The following is a 13,095-nucleotide window of genomic DNA, read 5'->3' as shown; positions in this document are numbered from 1 at the left end:
TGCCTTTCGCGGGCAAGTGCTCTACCAACTGAGCTACCGAAGCACGACTCACGCCCGGTACTCAAAGCTTTACTTCTGCCAGTACCTCGTCTCCTACCTTCCAAACTTTACAGAAGCTCTCCTGCGAACCTTGCAGAACTAGCATTCCTGAAAGAAAGGATATTGCGGAGACATGGCTTAGCCACAGCCTGGGGGATGTTTCCAGAATGAGATTTTCACTCTGCAGCGGAGTGTGCGCTGATATGAAACTTCCTGGCAGATTAAAACTGCGTGCCCGACCGAGACTCGAACTCGGGACCTTTGCCTTTCGCGGGCAAGTGCTCTACCAACTGAGCTACCGAAGCACGACTCACTCCCGGTACTCACAGCTTTACTTCTGCCAGTACCTCGTCTCCTACCTTCCAAACTTTACAGAAGCTCTCCTGCGAACCTTGCAGAACTAGCACTCCTGAAAGAAAGGATATTGCGGAGACATGACTTAGCCACAGCCTGGGGGATGTTTCCAGAATGAGATTTTCACTCTGCAGCGGAGTGTGCGCTGATATGAAACTTCCTGGCAGATTAAAACCGTGTGCCCGACCGAGACTCGAACTCGGGACCTTTGCCTTTCGCGGGCAAGTGCTCTACCAACTGAGCTACCGAAGCACGACTCACGCCCGGTACTCACAGCTTTACTTCTGCCAGTACCTCGTCTCCTACCTTCCAAACTTTACAGAAGCTCTCCTGCGAACCTTGCAGAACTAGCACTCCTGAAAGAAAGGATATTGCGGAGACATGGCTTAGCCACAGCCTGGGGGATGTTTCCAGAATGAGATTTTCACTTTGCAGCGGAGTGTGCGCTGATATGAAACTTCCTGGCAGATTAAAACTGTGTGCCCGACCGAGACTCGAACTCGGGACCTTTGCCTTTCGCGGGCAAGTGCTCTACCAACTGAGCTACCGAAGCACGACTCACGGACGGTAGTCACAGCTTTACTTCTGCCAGTACCTCGTCTCCTACCTTTGCGTTTCCCGAGTTCGAGTCTCGGTCGGGCACACAGTTTTAATCTGCCAGGAAGTTTCATATCAGCGCACACTCCGCTGCAGAGTGAAAATCTCATTCTGGAAACATCCCCCAGGCTGTGGCTAAGCCATGTCTCCGCAATATCCTTTCTTTCAGGAGTGCTAGTTCTGCAAGGTTCGCAGGAGAGCTACTGTAAAGTTTGGAAGGTAGGAGACGAGGTACTGGCAGAAGTAAAGCTGTGAGTACCGGGCGTGAGTCGTGCTTCGGTAGCTCAGTTGGTAGAGCACTTCCCCGCGAAAGGGAAAGGTCCCGAGTTTGAGTCTCGGTCGGGCACACAGTTTTAATCTGCCAGGAAGTTTCATATCAGCGCACACTCCGCTGCAGAGTGAAAATCTCATTCTGGAAACATCCCCCAGGCTGTGGCTAAGCCATGTCTCCGCAATATCCTTTCTTTCAGGAGTGCTAGATCTGCAAGGTTCGCAGGAGAGCTTCTGTAAAGTTTGGAAGGTAGGAGACGAGGTACTGGCAGAAGTAAAGCTGTGAGTACCGGGCGTGAGTCGTGCTTCGGTAGCTCAGTTGGTAGAGCACTTGCCCGCAAAAGGCAAAGGTCCCGAGTTCGAGTCTCGGTCGGGCACACAGTTTTAATCTGCCAGGAAGTTTCATATCAGCGCACACTCCGCTGCAAAGTGAAAATCTCATTCTGGAAACATCCCCCAGGCTGTGGCTAAGCCATGTCTCCGCAATATCCTTTCTTTCAGGAGTGCTAGTTCTGCAAGGTTCGCAGGAGAGCTTCTGTAAAGTTTGGAAGGTAGGAGACGAGGTACTGGCAGAAGTAAAGCTGTGAGTACCGGGCGTGAGTCGTGCTTCGGTAGCTCAGTTGGTAGAGCACTTTCCCGCGAAAGGCAAAGGTCCCGAGTTCGAGTCTCGGTCGGGCACACAGTTTTAATCTGCCAGGAAGTTTCATATCAGCGCGCACTCCGCTGCAGAGTGAAAATCTCATTCTGGAAACATCCCCCAGGCTGTGGCTAAGCCATGTCTCCGCAATATCCTTTCTTTCAGGAGTGCTAGTTCTGCAAGGTTCGCAGGAGAGCTTCTGTAAAGTTTGGAAGGTAGGAGACGAGGTACTGGCAGAAGTAAAGCTGTGAGTACCGGGTGTGAGTCGTGCTTCGGTAGCTCAGTTGGTAGAGCACTTTCTCGCGAAAGGCAAAGGTCCCGATTTCGAGTCTCGGTCGGGCACACAGTTTTAATCTGCCAGGAAGTTTCATATCAGCGCACACTCCGCTGCAGAGTGAAAATCTCATTCTGGAAACATCCCCCAGGCTGTGGCTAAGCCATGTCTCCGCAATATCCTTTCTTTCAGGAGTGCTAGTTCTGCAAGGTTCGCAGGAGAGCTTCTGTAAAGTTTGGAAGGTAGGAGACGAGGTACTGGCAGAAGTAAAGCTGTGAGTACCGGGCGTGAGTCGTGCTTCGGTAGCTCAGTTGGTAGAGCACTTGCCCGCGAAAGGCAAAGGTCCCGAGTTCGAGTCTCGGTCGGGCACACAGTTTTAATCTGCCAGGAAGTTGCATATCAGCGCACACTCCGCTGCAGAGTGAAAATCTCATTCTGGAAACATCCCCCAGGCTGTGGCTAAGCCATGTCTCCGCAATATCCTTTCTTTCAGGAGTGCTAGTTCTGCAAGGTTCGCAGGAGAGCTTCTGTAAAGTTTGGAAGGTAGGAGACGAGGTACTGGCAGAAGTAAAGCTGTGAGTACCGGGCGTGAGTCGTGCTTCGATAGCTCAGTTGGTAGAGCACTTGCCCGCGAAAGGCAAAGGTCCCGAGTTCGAGTCTCGGTCGGGCACACAGTTTTAATCTGCCAGGAAGTTTCATATCAGCGCACACTCCGCTGCAGAGTGAAAATCTCATTCTGGAAACATCCCCCAGGCTGTGGCTAAGCCATGTCTCCGCAATATCCTTTCTTTCAGGAGTGCTAGTTCTGCAAGGTTCGCAGGAGAGCTTCTGTAAAGTTTGGAAGGTAGGAGACGAGGTACTGGCAAAAGTAAAGCTGTGACTACCGGGCGTGAGTCGTGCTTCGGTAGCTCAGTTGGTAGAGCACTTTCCCGCGAAAGGCAAAGGTCCCGACTTCGAGTCTCGGTCGGGCTCACAGTTTTAATCTGCCAGGAAGTTTCATATCAGCGCACACTCCGCTGCAGAGTGAAAATCTCATTCTGGAAACATCCCCCAGGCTGTGGCTAAGCCATGTCTCCGCAATATCCTTTCTTTCAGGAGTGCTAGTTCTGCAAGGTTCGCAGGAGAGCTTCTGTAAAGTTTGGAAGGTAGGAGACGAGGTACTGGCAGAAGTAATGCTGTGAGTACCGGGCGTGAGTCGTGCTTCGGTAGCTCAGTTTGTAGAGCACTTGCCCGCGAAAGGCAAAGGTCCCGAGTTCGAGTCTCGGTCGGGCACACAGTTTTAATCTGCCAGGAAGTTTCACCTTTAGTTATGTTTATAGCTGATGAGGACCAGAGATAATGAGTCATGGATCAATGGAAACTTGTCGCCTGATCTAATGAATCAAGTTTCTTGTACGTAAATGTTCATCATTGTATATTAAACGTATCTTGAACTAATGTGTCAATGGCTTATTTCAACTACTGTTACTGATCTCAAAATCTGTGAGTCCCGGAAAAATGGACAAAATGGTTAATTCAGACTTATTAGTCTATAATAGAATCTTGATGACAACATTGGTAACACTTTGGGAAAGTATCATTTATCTTAGGGATAGGCGGCGGTTACGCTTATAATTGCTATAGCACAGAACAGTAAAGTGGTATAAATGAGAAAATTGTGTTAAAATTCATTCAGATTGCCACAGGAAACCCTAGTTATGACAGAGGCGGAAGCAGGAAGCGAGTCAGTATGTCGCAGGTGGCTCAGGTCGACGACTCGTTACGACACCCTCTGCCGAGTTAGGATACGCATTCGGCAGAAAGGAGAGTGTGACAGAAAACCAAAGGAAGCAAAACAAGCATATTCATTTGCTCGAAATATATATTGCGAGGAGCTTCAGCATTTTCGCAAGAGCACATAGCGAGGAAATGTAAGAGTAGTTAAAGCCTTTTAAATGAATATAGCAGAATAAGGAGGACATAAGCTGTCATTAAGAACCGAGCCTCGCTTCATTGCCTCACGCTAGCTCCGTTTAAATACTCCAGCTCTTCAATTCTTGTCGTGAATTGATCATTGTGATCGACGTAATTCACAGTAATAGCACTAAATTCCATGACTACGATATTGCAGTGAATCTATGTCCTAGATGCTCCAGCACAATGTGTGGACCAGATGTACTCTAACCTGATGATTTCCGTACTGCTCGCTGCCTACCATCTACTGGTGGAGTAACTGACTGCCTTCCAACGACACCACATAGCAGAGCACTGCCAGTACTGGTTACGACGCGGAAGCCAGAAACAGGGCTTCTTTGGGTTCACATTCTTGTTCAACTCTCAGGCGCCTCTGGGTGCTGACACCCACCAGAGGTAGGAAGGAGGTCAACCAATCACACTACTACAACACCAGGTACATCACAGATAAGTCATCAAGGGTCATCGTAGATTTCGCAGCGTGAGAAAGCCATTCCGCTGGCAACGGCCGCCCGTGCGCCCGTGCTCGTCGGGGATGCAGCCGCCGACCTGACCCGACGAACGTCAGCTGAAATGCAACACACCCTGAAATTAACAGCCGAGGCTGTTATGGAAGAACGACGACTTCTGACCACTGTGAATAAAAGACCTAATTGTAATAATATTTTTACAGGAGTCGTTGATGCTTCACAGGTTCCGATTAACTACTCCGACTTCACGAAGAAGTGTCTTCACTTGGCCCTCTGTATAATTTTTATGTTTCCTCCCTTGTGACTGTTAATTTCTACATTTTTCCTATTTCTGAGTTCTTCTTACACTGACATTCTATAAACAATTTCTCCAGCACCTTTTCTATTGCTTTGCCTTCTGCGTTACCTTTTTCCATTGAAGTACCATCATTTCCAGACGCCTTTCCTTCCTTCATACGTGCAATGACTTTCTGCACTATTGGCTCGTATTAGGTCTGGAATGATTTAATTTTCATTATTAACTATATTACCTAAACTGAATTATATGCAGACATTTAAAGAATACCTGCAATGCCTGTTTAATTTTCTCCCTACTGCTACTTAAGAAACCACCTTTACCCTCAACTAATAAAATGTTATGTAACGCAATGCAAGTTTGTCTTTTGTTTCTTTTGTATTCTAGTCCGAATTCATATCCTCTCGATGACATTGTGTAATTCTTTTGTTTAGTACAGTGCATTCCACTATGCTTATTTGCATTTATGTTAGATGAAACAGTATTGAAAGCATACCTGTAAGCCATTATACACTGGTGCGGAGTCCTGATAAAATTGATTACATAGAACAACCACATAATTTTATCACTTACGCACCTGACACCACACAATTTCCACTTTTAGTGCTTTTACGATAAAAGCAAAGATGTCGATTTGTCTCGTAGATAGCATCCTGAGCCCATGATATGCCGATACGCACATTCATCCCGTCTCTGTAGACATTATATGTTCTTTCTTTCTTTCTCGGGGCCTTTGTACCGCTCCAACGCGGGTTCAGCATTGTTAGTACGGATTTGGCAGTGATAATGGCAGAGGGTGGCTGGATGCCCTTCCTGCCACCACCCCGAAGCCCCCAGGCAGGAAGTAGTGTACCCCAGCTAGCCATCTGCGTCTAGTGTAAGTCATGAAATAGTGCGAACGTTTTCAAATGTCTGTCAGTCGTGTAACTGAGGCGGAACTTGGGGACCTGCCCAGTATTCACCTAGCGGGATGTGGAAAACCGCCTAAAAACCACATCCAGGCTGGCCGGCATACCGGCCCTCATCGTTAATCCGCCAGGCGGATTCGATCCGGGGCTGGCGCGCCTACCCGAGTCCAGAGTCCAGGAAGCAGCGCATTAGCGCTCTCAGCTACCCTGGCGGATTTGTAGAAATTGTGTGTCTATTTAGTAAAAATTGTGCATATTAACTTGAACTATGGAACTATGTTTAAGGACTTCCTCCTCACACACCTAAGAACTTTACAACAAATTGTGTCGTTCTTTTCTTAATTCTTTTCTTTGCAGAAACTATTGGGCTCACTTCACCTTCCTAAGAAACAACGCTTCTAATTTCTAAACTACATGTTAACCGGAAATTATGGTTAAGTACCGTATTCATAGTGAGAACATGACATTTCTCCTGTGTATTAACACATGTTAGGGAAAACACAGCTAAAACACAAAATTTTCAAAATAGAATATTTTTTGAAAAACTGAAATACCAAGGCTGCGAGATGTGATCACAATGAAATTTATTCTACCGATTAAGGAAATTATGCTGTACAAATGGTTCAAATAGTTCAAATGGTTCTGAGCACTATGGGACTTAACATCTTAGGTCATCAGTCCCCTAGAACTTAGAACTACTTAAACCTAACTAACCTAAGGACATCACACACATCCATGCCCGAGGCAGGATTCGAACCTGCGACCGTAGCAGTCGCACGGTTCCGGACTGAGCGCCTAGAACCGCGAGACCACCGCGACCGGCCATGCTGTACAAATGATTAGCATTAAAAACCTGCACTCACTGTCACTGTGGAAATTCAGTGTGGTGTAGCGCCAACATGTGCTCCAATCAGAGCCACTAGATGCCGTGACATGGAATCAATGAGCACCAGAGTATGTTGCTGGGGAATGCTCTGCCACGTGGTTTGCAGCTGTGTCCAAAGTACATTCACTGTGAATGCAGAAGGACCTGAACGAACGAGCTGCGGATTGATCATATCGCAGACATGTTTGATGGGTGAGATGTCAGGCGAACATGCAGGTCGGGAATCAGTCGTACCTGTCGTTTTCCTGGAAGGCTTGCCCATTCCTCGTCACATGTGGCCGAACGTTGTGCTGAAGAAATGTGGCATGTGGAATGGCCAGCTTTAGTGGCAGTGCCTCGGGCTGTAAAACCTCCCTGCCAGCTTTAGTGGCAGTGCCTCGGGCTGTAAAACCTCCCTGATGTAGTGGCAGCTGTTCACATTGCTCTCAAGACATTTGAGGCGTGCTCATGTGTTACAGAAAATGGCACCCCAAACCATCACAGCTATGTTTGTCCTCTATGTCGCTCAACAATAGTCTTCCCGACAGCATTCATCACAGCAGCGACGAACGCGTATGCAGCTGTTACTGTAGAACAACTTGAAGCGACACTCATCTGAAAACTACCTTTGCCACACAACGCGCCAGTGTCGGCGATCGCGAGTCCATTCCAGTCTGCGACATTGATGAGTTCTGGCTGATGGAAGCCAACACAATGGCATGGTTGCAACCAGACCATCCCCCAACAGATGATGTAGAACGTCGACGCAGAGAGGTCCACACCCGCTGCAGTGCATTAACTTCATGCCAATACTACGGACAAACCTGTTCTCTTCGTCATGGCCAAGTGGACTATATGGTCGCCATCTCACACTGTGGTCACATTGTTACATTCAGTATCCCGTCGGCACTAAGACTGGCTCTGAGCACTACGGGACTTAACATGTATGGTCATCAATCCCCTAGAACTTAGAACTACTTAAGCCTAACTAACCTAAGGACATCACACAACATCCAGTCATCACGTCAGCACTAAGTACAGCTCTCTTATCTCCACTGGTTCCTCATACGTGTCACTGTTGAAGCAGTGTGCTCAGTACGAGCGGCCCCATTTGAACGCACTGATCTTCCGATATTCCACCCTGGGATGTTGGCGAGGCGAAGTGGCACTTGGATACGTGTTTCTACTTCATATGGCGACTCCACACCGACAGCGTTGCGTAACACTGACTTATCCGGTTACACAAAATATGGCGCTGTTGGGTCTACATGCACCCCTCCATCATGTAAATAACTTGTTATGGTTCTACTGTTCTAGACATTCTCTGGTCGTTACATGTTGGAGACCGTTGTGTCTGAGTGTTTCACATTCTACAAACAGTAGTGCATAACACGTTGTTGCTTTAAACATGATTGATAAGCTTCACGTTGATATAAACATGAAATGTGTGTGTTCTTCTTGATCTTGATATCAGACTGTATTAAGTTGTAAGACGTCGTGGTCTCCTGACCTTCATTGCTTACATATTCCGCCCTCACAATCATAATCCGCACATCAAGACGCTGCATTCGAACCCAAACTCGATAAGATAAAGTGTTGTATGAATTCATGTAAACGATATGCAATTAACAAGTAAGTGCACCATGGTTGAAATACTCGAGGCTGGCGTACACACATGCATTCCAGACACTATGGTCACAGAAGCTTTTAGTTCGGGACAGAAATTGCACAAAGGGACGCCAGACCCTTCAGAGGACGACCCAGCCTATGTCGGTCGGTGATCGCCCTTGTTCTCTTTAGAACGTTAGGGGCGTCTGTCTGACTTCTGTAGTAGTGTGGAGGTGGAAATTGCAGGAGCCACAGGGTAAAGGGTACATCTCAGATTAATCCGTTGCGCAGAATAACAGAATAACAGATCAACCCCATCCCACACCTCAGAAAATGGCGACCCTGCCAGGATAGGTAAAATACGTAAGCTACCAGGATAGGAAAGTGTCAAGATAGTTAGGTACGGCAGCTCGCAGCAGTAGCACTTTGAAGAACTTTCTTTCATGTATTAAATAGCTATTTGCAAAGATTGGGATCAGAATAGATACAGGTAGTGAAGAAAGCAGAACTGTAGGGAAAAGGTCGTGTGTTATTGTGTTGGAAAATTTTGCATTTTTTTACTATTTTTGTGTAGCTGTTAGGGCATAGAATTTTCAGGTGATAGGCACAGACGCAGAGTGAAGCATAGACGCAGTGTGACGCAGCATCACATAAATTAGAATTAAGAAATAACATTTTCCTCCCTTTGCAAGCGCACAGGTTGAGATTGTAGCAGAGCAGACAGAACATTAGCCGAGAAGTCACGACGTTGTTGTTGTTGTTGGTTCAACCAATTGGTAAGTGGTCGTACAGTTTTGTAGATAGGGTTGTGGTGTGTTGAAAGAATTTCCATGTTAACGAGAGAATAAGCCGAAAGGTTACGTGAGAGACAGCAAGTAGACAAGATGGGGGAGAATCAACCAGATAGACAGCAAGTAAACGAGCTTACTGAGAATAGGACAGAAGGTGAACCTGAGAATAGGACAGACGGTGAATCAGAGAATAGGACAGTCGGGGAGCTGCAGAATCAGCAGGCTCAGTTAGACTGGGATAAAATTGAGACAGATCAGACAGATGGGAATCGAAGGGATGAGTACATGGAATTTCCACAATATGAAATTCCAGGTAGGGCACATTCTGAGCCAGAAATAGACAGCCCACGTAGGAAATGGCAAAGATTAGAAGCGAAACGAGCACAGTCAATGAACCGGCAGTTAGCTAACGTTCAAAGAGAAGTAGACAGTGAGGAAGAGGGGGTACATGTAGAATACGTACATATTCTAAATATGCCCCAACAGCAGACACAGAATTTTGCGGAGTTACGAGCGCCACGAAAAGGTTCCGTAACAGACGCAACTGTACCTGCAAACACAAGACTCACACAACAGAGAGGGCAGGATACGGAGTTGTTTGCGCAACGTAATAGTTCAATGACAAACGCAACTAGTCCTCAACACAGACAGCACGGGTTATTGCAGTTATCAAACTTAGAAACGCCACAGCATAGCCCAGTAAACGACGTAACTGGCCGAGTGGAAAACAATAGATTGATAATACATAGTTCAGCAGAAAGTAGTGTTACAGGACAGGACGCGATCATGGAGATGTTACAAAAAGTGAATGCTAGTATGACGAAACAGAATCAGGAACTGAAACAGGATAATCAGGCTATTAAGACACAGATCCAATAGGTTAATCAGAACTTGAGACAAGAAATAAAGACACAGATTCAACAGGTCAAAATTCAGATGGAAGAAGGGATCGCCAGAATTGAGAGTCAGATCACTCAGATAAACAAAGACGCGAAAGAATCTAGAGACAGAATTCAGGTACTAACACAAGGTCAGCAGCAATTACCCACTGACGTGGACAGGGTCCAATTGGACATCGTAAACATTGACAAAAAGGTGGAACGTTTTACGAAAAACGCCACTCGAACAGCAATACAAATTTCGGAAGAACAAACAATTCAGAGCAAGGTCGCAAAGGTTGCACTGAAAAAGTATGATCAGCGGATCAATAAAACAGAACTTAAAAACAAAGATCAGTTTGAAAAGCTTCGAACAGAGTTGATACAAACTATCGAAGAAAAGGTCGAGACCGATTACACCTGTAGCGAAACAACTGACGCGTCAAACATTAATTCTGTACACGAACACGCGCCGTCTAAGAACGTTCGAGTAGAACCAAGGCTAGACATGACACTCGCGCAGAAATCGAAACAGAAAATCCCGATTAAAGTAATACATGAGATGTCACAGGACCAGGCACAGTACCCAGAAAAACGGAAAACATACATTCAGCCGATACCAATCGAAAGACAGGCAACTGAACCAGTAAATCCAAGGACACAACATAACAGCAGCACTGGTAGGTACTATACCACGAACGACAAGAGTAGTAACACACGAACAACACTTTTGTTCACCAATGATACGATATGAATCGGATATGATTCAGGAAATTGAGAATAGGCAGACAGGCAGTAGATTACCAGAGAATAAACACAACGACACAAGCAATGGCAGATTATTTGAGTCCATGAATCAGCCACAAACCGGATTTATGAGTAGATATGATACAGACCACTTCCTTACAGTTAGAAAATTTCAACATTTCATGGAAGAAGGCGGTAGCTTGCATGCACGCACATTCATCGACCAGTTTCAAGTAGGCTTACCAAACCGCTAGAGCGTAGCTCACAAACTTGACTTTATTTGTGCACACATGTCAGGGACAGTAGCAGAGGTGATGCAAAAGATCGCAGCTACCTGTACGTCTTACCTACAGTTCAGAACAGCATTTCGCGAAAGATATTGGTCCAAGGATTCGCAAAACAAAATTAAATACGAGTTACTTCAGATGACACCATATGAAAACTCAGGAGAGAAAAGCGTGGTAAAATTCTTTGATACAATGGACAAAAATAATCAATGCCTGGACAAACGATACAGTAACGGAGAGCTGATACGTCTGTGTAGAATGAAATTACCGGTAAAGTATCAACAGACAGCAGCAGGAAAAAACGAAAATACCGAAGAATTCAAAGAGGTTTTAAGGGAACTTGAATTTATGTTTAAAGAAGACGAGGTGAAAGAAAAAAGAAAGGAAAGGGAACAGCAAAAGGAGAGGATTAGGAACGAATATTACAATAATAATAATAATCGTAATCTTAACACCAATAATTTCAGGCAGTTTAACAGACAAGGGCAGTGCCACAATGGAGACAATTGGCTTAAAAACGATAACCAGAATAATTGGTGCCGAAATAGGAACGGTAATGGACACTCATACAGTGGCGGATATGGGTTTAGGAATCAAAATGCCAATGGTCAAGGGTACTTTGAAAGAGGTCACGATGTTAGAAACAGCAGCTGCTGAGACCAGAGAGCGAATAATTACCCAGGAAATTATGGTCCACAAAGACAAGAACAACACAGCAAATAGAAACCAGATGTAGAAGTTAGGCCGCCGAACACAGCAAAACGTAATGTTTGAATTGAAAAATACCAAAGAGGTTAGGCAAACTAACGTCCACCCTATCTTATACTAACCACTAAATAAAAGTTAAATTAATAGATCTACAAAATAAAACACTAATTAAAAGAAAAGACATACAATACAGACTAATAATTTCTTGTAGTATCAAGTACACTACAACATGCGCACAAACAATTAATGGTATACATCAATTAAAAGAATGAAGAAGTGGTAGGACATAATATCTATCTACTAAATTTTGCCACTATCAGAAAATTTTTGCATTATATAAAATCAGAGTTTTTTGTAAATAACAAATATATGTAAAACAAAAAGTGTAAATATTTCTGTGCGTCAGAGGGACATCGCCACCAACACCAATCACCAACTCCCTTAACACCAGATGCGTCGAGATTGCGACGGAGAGGGTACAGATATGTTGAGAAAGCACTTAGGGCAGTAACAACAACATGAAGACCAACGCCACACTGGAAATGCAGGTTGCAACCAGGTCGGACTTCAGGAGGACAACTTGCAGCATGGACATTTCATACGTCACGACACTGCTACACAACAGAAGAGTGTGGAAAGAATCACAATATGACGAGACGACAATGAAGGTACAAAAAATTACTAAGATCTACAAACTCGTCAAGTAACAGTTGGAAAGGCAGTCAGATCCTACAAATCCTATACCACTCCTACACTAAAATTCACATATTCCTAGCCCAGGAAGAACAGAAGAATACAAGAAAGAAGAGAAGAACAGAAGATGCAAGATAAAGAAGGGCAGAAGATACCAGGATATCTTTCTTTCCTATCCTACAAAGCAAATTGCTACAAACGTCTTTCCATGAACTTTGAGGCATAGCAACTACTACAACCACCTCTCCAAAAATAAACCTTGAATCGTCAAACAAATACAAGGTAACGGCAAACGGAATATTAAGTAGTACCAACCAACATTATCTAGAAATAGATTCAGAAAAAATGAGCAGTATTCTCCCTACCACATCAACAAATTGCCATACCGAACAAGGTGTGAAGTACCAAGACGTCACAGCACAATATTGGGTGACGATCGTCGGCAGTGAACTACAATCATCGAACTGCCACACCGTCCCAGGTGTGACAGTAAACGAGGACCAAGAAATCACTGTTTATGCAGTAAACCACAGTCATCATCATCGGCTAAAAGTACAACTCCATGATGACAATGTCAACAAGTAAGACACGGCATCACATGCTAGAGTGCTTCTCTGATGATTTGCGACACCCATACAAATGAGTCGACGCCTTCCAGCATTTCAGTGGAGATCATCGAGCACAGATCTGACGCAGCAAAAAAAATTTAAAAAAATCATAA

The 13,095-nt window shown here is 45.1% G+C and overlaps 2 non-coding genes across 2 annotated transcripts; both read left to right on the top strand.

Moving 5' to 3' along the window:
* The first annotated feature begins 1,563 nt into the window (after window positions 1-1,563).
* Trnal-caa (transfer RNA leucine (anticodon CAA)) lies at window positions 1,564-1,638 on the top strand. The gene has a single exon. It is a non-coding gene; the product is annotated as a tRNA-Leu (tRNA).
* Window positions 1,639-2,767: 1,129 nt separating this feature from the next.
* Trnas-cga (transfer RNA serine (anticodon CGA)) lies at window positions 2,768-2,842 on the top strand. Its single transcript has one exon. It is a non-coding gene; the product is annotated as a tRNA-Ser (tRNA).
* The last annotated feature ends 10,253 nt before the right edge of the window (window positions 2,843-13,095 follow it).

Source organism: Schistocerca cancellata, chromosome 7 (assembly GCF_023864275.1).
Source record: "Schistocerca cancellata isolate TAMUIC-IGC-003103 chromosome 7, iqSchCanc2.1, whole genome shotgun sequence".
Lineage (NCBI taxonomy): Eukaryota > Metazoa > Arthropoda > Insecta > Orthoptera > Acrididae > Schistocerca > Schistocerca cancellata.
Note: the sequence above shows the minus strand (reverse complement) of the source record. Positions and strands in the feature narration are given on the sequence as shown.